This window comes from Leguminivora glycinivorella, chromosome 2 (assembly GCF_023078275.1).
Source record: "Leguminivora glycinivorella isolate SPB_JAAS2020 chromosome 2, LegGlyc_1.1, whole genome shotgun sequence".
NCBI lineage: Eukaryota > Metazoa > Arthropoda > Insecta > Lepidoptera > Tortricidae > Leguminivora > Leguminivora glycinivorella.
The window spans coordinates 16,266,684-16,274,105 of NC_062972.1; the positions used below are offsets into that span (position 1 = coordinate 16,266,684).

The 7,422-nt window shown below is 37.6% G+C and overlaps 1 protein-coding gene across 1 annotated transcript in view; it reads right to left on the reverse strand.

The window, feature by feature from the left end:
* LOC125242365 overlaps window positions 1-7,060 on the reverse strand; it is a 43,613-nt gene extending 36,553 nt beyond the window's left edge. Inside the window, exon 1 of the mRNA XM_048151168.1 lies at window positions 6,915-7,060. The gene's annotated coding sequence lies outside the window, so the exon portion shown is untranslated. The remainder of the gene's footprint in view (window positions 1-6,914) is intronic.
* Window positions 7,061-7,422: the final 362 nt, after the last annotated feature.

A 7,422-nucleotide genomic window follows, 5' to 3' on the forward strand; every position in this document is an offset into this window, starting at 1 on the left:
CCTCGACTTTAAGAAATTAATTAGACACCTACCCGTACTTATACTATTTTCTCACGGCGGGTCAAAAACTTGTCTATGCATAATAGCCTATTTGGATGAGACTTTTACTTTGTAATCACAGCCAGCAAAAAGTCGATACAAGTAGGAGAACAATGTCATTCACTTATATAGTCAGACGCGTTATTGTTCTTAAAATTGTTTCAGAAAAACAAAAACTACCTACTCTGTTCTCGATAGGTATTTTTTATCAGCCTTTAATACCTAGTGTCTCACTTCTGGGCAAATACCTCTTCCTTTGTTGTGCCTCTTCCGCCCAGTTGTTGGAGGCAGGTGTTTAGGACGTCACGCCATCTCCATCTGAGCTTGCTGGTTTCTTCTGGCATCCACTTGGTAGTTACAATAAAAGACATCTGCTGGAGGCATGAGACAGACGTGATCAGCTCAGTCTCATTTGAACCTCGCAGTCTTCACACGATCATTGCTAATGTGCGATTTTGCGCATAGCATGGTGTTCTGGATAATACAGTCGGACCTCTTTAGGCCCAAAATTTTGAGCTCAAAAGCTCTTTGACAAAATTTCATTTTCTGACTCCTGTGATCATGTTTGGCTAATATTGGAGCATATTTTCCAAGATCTGTCCTTTCGTAGTTTGGGTTCTTCCAAAAGCATTGAGTCCAGTAATTAGTGCAGTTTATTTTAACAGTTCGTTAGCCTATACTACGGACTTAAATTTGCAAACACGACTTCTTCGCCTAATAAAACTCCATGTACCATCCATCGATCTTCCTCAGAGAAAGTGTACAAAAAATAAGGGACAATCCTTAATATTGAAGCCGGAGGCGAGTTTCACCTATTAAACTAACGATTAAATGGCGATTAAATAAATGCCGACGAGACAACCTTAGACGCGCGGACGTTTCCTGTTTACCGTTTGTAGGGAGCCGTGTGAATGTAGTCCATCTTACAATGACCTCCTTGCTGATGGTGCTAGGTTTCCGGATTTTGTGACGCGTCTTCGTTGTCGATGCGCTACTCGTCCGGATGGATAGCCGCGTAATGTAAGAACTTTCTTCATAAAGCAATAACTATAAATAATTAATAACCCTCACCTCAACATATTATTTAATTTCAATTAAGCCATAAAACTCTTTGATTTCTTAATTAAACACCGATATTGCTGAATTCAACACCTGTATAAGTTCGTTTATGAAATTTTTAATGATAAACGAATGTAAACAAATGAGTTGTACCAGTCTATCCTTTATAAGTTAAGGGTAAGAATGGGATGGGAGTATTTTATGCGATAATAATTTTGAGTAGTCGTTACAGTATGAATTTAGTCCATCTTACAATGACCTCCTTGCTGATAGTACTAGGTTTCCGGATTTTGTGACGAGTCTCCGTGACCTTCTCAACCGGATGGGTTGCCGCGTAATGTAAGAATTTTCTTCATTAAGCAATAATCATAAATTACTAATAACCTTCACGATAATTATTAATTTCATAGTTACCCATAACAAATTGTTGATTTCTCCTTCTTCCGATGCTAAATTCAATAAATGTACCTATAACCTTATAAAATATGTGTAGGTATGAGAATATTTGATGAAAATCAAAATGAGATGACTGTAACATCCTTATTTAAATTATTTTTATATAAAAAATGGATCTGTATTAGATGCTAGATGCTATAATAATTTTGGAGTGGTCGTTACTGGTGAATGGATTTTGTGACGTCTCCGTGGTTGATGCGTTACTCGACCGGAAGGGTAACCGCGCAATGTAATGATTTTCTTATACTTAGCTGTACATAATTAATTATAGGTTGAATTCAGTATGGCATTATTTAAAATGTTTCAAACTATACCTTCAAACTGTTCCCTATAAGTTAAATACGGTTTGACTAATACTGATCTGAAATTTTCTGGACTAACTTAAGGTTGAAGACCAACTGAGTCGCTTAACTTCAAACCTGGGTAAATCCATTCTGCTTTAAGGTTGAATATATAAAAAATATAATATGATCTGAAAGATTATCAACCTTATAGCAAAATAGATTTACCCAGTTTTGAAGTTAAGCGACACAACTTAAGTTGCTGGTTAGGCACTGGTCCCACCGCGAACTAGTAAACTATGAACTATAGGCTATAAAAACGAACAAAACATTATCACTCCTGTGTAAATAAAAGAGACACGGTGATGTTTATAATAGCTACTCGCCCAGCGGTGAACTATCAATATCGCCGTGTCTCTTTTATTTGCACGGGAGTGCTCATCTTTTGTTCGTTTTTATAGCCGATAAACTCATAGCTCACTAGCTCGCGGTGAAACCATCAGTGCCTTAGAAGGATATACATTTGTTAATAAGCACCCTGTGTATACCGGATCTTCATACCTACTATTGGGTTGGCACAAAAGTAATGAGACACTTGGTTTACGTTTTATATTTTTTATTATTATTACAATACAAAAAGCTTAGTCGATGATGTAATCACTATTAGCATCTATGACTTCTTGCCAACGATCCGGCAAAGTTTGGATGCCTTTCGCCCAGAACTCTGATGGCTGTGCCTCGAAAAAGTTGTTCAACTCCACCTGTACATCATGGAAATCATTGAATTGTTTACCCCGGAAATGTCGTTTCAGGGCTCTAAACAAATGAAAGTCTGATAGTGCGAGGTCTGGAGAATAAGGTGGGTGGGGTATCGTCTCCCAGCCCAAGTTCTGCAGCTGTTGGCGAACGGTAGATGCGACATGAGGTCGAGCGTTATCATGTAGTAAAATTACAGTGGCTCGTCTTCGTCGTTTTTTCTTGATAGCAGAAGATAGTTCGGTGAGCTGTGTTGAATATTTGTTAGCGTTTACAGTTTCATTGTGAAATAGTTCATGAAACAGCATGCCTTGCGAGTCCCAGAAACAACAAAGCAAAACTTTTAAGCGGTTCTTTTGACTCAGCTTCGGTTGAGTTGGTGGCGTTTCTTCTCGAGGCAGCCAAAAAGCACAACGTGTATCGTTCTCATAATAAATCCATGATTCATCACCCGTAACCAGATCAGTCAAAAACTCTTTACGTCGGGGTCGCAGCAAAAGTGATTGACAGATGGCGACACGGACTGCACGACTGGCGTCGGTAAGGATGTGCGGTACCCATCGAGCCAAAACTTTTCGATACCCAAGCTCATGCAGATGGTATTCCACAGCGTGGTGACTGCAGTTAAGTGCTTTCGCTAATTCACGAGTAGTAGCATCAGGATTCGACTGTAGTTCGCGGTGTAAATCGTCATCATTGAATGCAGGTGGTTGCCCTGAGCGTGACTGACTTTCAAGGCTCCTGTCTCCTGATTTAAAACGGTCAAACCATCTGGACACCATGGCATGGCTTGTACTTCCAGCGCCCAACGCAGTGTTGATATTGTCAGCCGCAGCCCGCGCACTGTGGCCTAACAAGTACTCGTATAAGTAAAGTGTTCGAACTTGTCGCTCGTCCATTTTATTTCGATCTAACTAAACCAATCACGAGGGCGGCTTTATATACCCTCACATTAGAAGTACCTAGAATGTTCTACAACATACTAGAATATTATCGAAAACAATTAACTTAAGAAAGGAAATGTATAGAGTTTTGTAGAGTGTCTCATTACTTTTGTGCCAACCCAATATTAAGCGCCTCGTAGAAGATGGTCTGCGCTTGCGCTCGCTTGTTTAGTGTGTGTCTCGAAGCTGCATTTACATTTCACGGCGATGCAGCCGACTTTGACCCCGTGACCACCAGACGGGGCGCTTCATAGTTTCACTCTCTGCGTACTATGAGCTTTAACATAAATATGTAAGTATGCCAGCTTAAAAAACATGAGAGTTTTTGGATTCGACTATAAAGGACATTTAGTCCGTTGAATGAAATAAAATTTGAAGTTCACCAAAAAAAAAATTTTTTGTGCCTCACTTCTAAAATAGTACATTTCGTTATAAGTGCGAGAAGTATGTCATTACTGACTAAGAATGACATTCTCGCACGTGTGACGAACGACGTTTTTTTAATACGGTTGCGAAAAAACACTACTACAACGAAATAAGACAATAAATAATCCGAACTCCCAATTTTCGCAGTGACATTGACGCATTTTTTGACAATTCAAGCTTTGAAGCTTTTAAACTTGCGTTCATATTTTCGATTTTGCTATCCATCCAACACAAGTTTTTTACTTCATTGTATGCCATAAAAAACATAAACATTTACGATTTGGGACGATTGTTTAATACATACCTACATTTTAATTCAATCGAACATTTATGCCTCGAAGTATTGCAAATAACATAAAATTATTATGATAAATCGCGTAACATATTAAGGTTTTTGAACGTGCTTGCATTAAGTTAACATTGGTAAGACGCGACTACTTTAAATGACAGACGACGCGTTTCGTTCCATTTCACGTTCTGTTTACACGACTCATTATGAGCCACTTTTTCAAAGTATAAACCATTTTGTAAATTATGTTTAGTATGACTAAAAATAAACAATTACATATGAAATATCAATGTTTTAAACATTAATCACTTAATAGTATGTTTATAGTTTTATTCCGTCTTAGTAAAATATACTAATATTAAAATAGCTCGGTAAGTAGTCGTAAAATGGAACGCATACTTTTTACGCGCTGGTGCGTAAAATACAACTTCTCGCACGCTAAACAGCCAAAAAACGGGCACTTTTTGAGCGACTGTATTAAAAAACACGTTTATTTACTACAATTTCAGGTGCATAAGGGTAATCCCGAAAGTCTTCTAATTACGAAAGTCGCATAAAAATTACCATTATTTCCATCATATCAAGATTCCCCTTTTGGAATTACCAGAGCATTTTTGTCATTCGGAATTACCCTAATGCACCTTAATAATTTACAAGTAAGAGACTATGCCACTTTTCCTATATTACTAATAATACTTTTTAAAACATTGTAATTAGTAGCTTATACCGTTTATTTATGAGAAAATAAAATAAAATTAATATTGTTAAGTATAGTATAGTATTTACTTGATACTTATTTAAGTATCAAGATTCAAGTTGCAACATCAGTAGTGCTCTCATTTTACATGTAAGCAATAATCAATTTAAATTGCTTTAAAAGATTAATTTTATTCTCGTAAACATGAAAAAAAATTGTAACTGGATGAACCGCACATTTTTATACAGTAAAGAAAATAATATATAAATTAAATTCAAATGAACGCATTCAAAAACTAATAAAGAAAAAAAAGTCTACAAGTTTGCATGACATTACTTCGTCACTCTTATGGATTAAATGCAATTGAATTATACCCTCTTGTATAGTTAAGTATTAATAATAGCACCATTCACATTATTTTTACACAACCTTATGTACTAGCCATAACCATTATTTCAATAACTTTAACAACCAAAAATCAAAACGAGGACTCAGTTTCTATGGATAATCAGTCGTTCCCCTTAAAGCCATGTACTGTTGTAGATGCACTCGGGCATTAGGCCAAGGTTGCTAGCAGTTGTTTACCCGCTGCGCCGCGCCGCTATAAGCGAAGCGGAAATGCACTGGAGCGAAACGGCTTGCGGCCCGATTCAAACATTGGCATACGTCAGAAATTATTGATCGCATGTATCGGTGTCAAGTTTAATCCATAAACAGGAGAATATTGTAATGGTTTTAAACCGTGTCTCATCTTTGACGAATCTAAATATTAGATTTAATCTACTTACTCGCATGAGGAAGAGAGATTTTAACTTAATTAAAAAAAATAACAGTGCTCAATATTAACAAACATAAACAAAATTTTCTAAAACAAGATTTCAAAATTGTAAAACACCTGTTTCACCCCCATGGGGTGGGGGTAATCCTAATCTAGTACTCACCCTTAGATATTTAACTAACAATTTCATTATTAATCACTATTATGAGTAGGTGTTATAACGAACTACACCGATTTGACACATCTATTTTCAAAACCCAATAATAATTTAAATCTTTTACCTATACTATTACTAGTATCAAATTACATAAGGGCAAATCTCGACTGGGGGGCAATTGTAACTAATCAATTTTTTCCATTATTACACTATGATGTTGAGTTCTACATGTATCCACTGAACACGCCTACCATATATAACCGGTGGACAATCTATTTAATAATGCAAACATTGTAAAACATGGAAAAAATGGACCGGTTACATTTGCCCCCCAGTTGAGATTTGCCCCGCTGTACCTTATACATTATCAAGCTACTTTTTTGAAAAGTTAAAATGGTCTCATCTTCATAACGAACCGGAATTAAAGTTTAATCCAATTAAGCGCAACTCGTGCGCACTCATGGGCGGGCGGCGGCGACCCGCTCTGTAAACTGTCATTCACTTTCCTTTTACTATGTTAATAAAGTGCCACAGTCACGGATATTAAATATCGCGCGTATTCAAATCTCGTTGCGGCCTGGTTCCCTCATCTTCACTACACACATACATCATTTTATACATCGTGTAATTTTATTCGTGAATTTGACAAATATAACCTTAACTGGCTTGGCAATACGAACCTAAACGTTTTTCTGAATGACACCCGTAGATTTCTAAGTCATCCAGGTGAGTTTGACACTTATGACATTTTTAACTTTTTTTGAGATAGGAGGCAAACGAGCAGATATGCCGCCTGATGGTAAGACATCAGCGCTGCCCATGGACACCCGAAACATCCGAAGGGTTGAAGGTGCTTGCCATCCTTTAATAGGGGAATACGCTTTTAAGAGTTTCTTGAAGGTTACTTAGCGCTTTCCCAACCTATTTCGGGGTCCGCTTTCCTATTTACTTTCCTCCAATTTTCGCGGTCCTGTGCATCCTCTCGTGTCCCCTTTACGCCTATATAAACTAATTAACAATCAAAATACATACGTTTTAATCTTCCAAAGTAAACAGCAAACCACCACACAGTCCAACACACACAGTCACAAAAATCCCACTGAAAAAATCGTGCGAGCACGTGCGTGCGTACGCGTTGGTAAATCTGGCGCGGCGGATCCGCGCGGCGGGCCAGTGACAAGTGTAAACTCCGGCGCAGGTGCCAGCCAGCCTCCCTCTAACAAGGTCGCCCCCACTCCGTTTCACCCGGAGAAAGTCTGCCTACATACATACCAAATTTCCGAACTGATTGAGTTGAGTTTAAGTGATGAATGAAGTAACCTTAGCGAATCAGCACGTTGCCCTTTACGATTTAATTAATAGGTTCGATTTGGGTGTTAGACAGCGCATTTCCTTTCAATCATGACAAGGGATAATTGGTATAATCAATTTGTTGCTTTATAACACTTCCAAAACAAAATAGTTTTATAAACTCTAGCCAGTTTTCGAATTTAAAATATCGACATTCATTTGTTAATATCGGAAGGTAGAATTTGAGAAA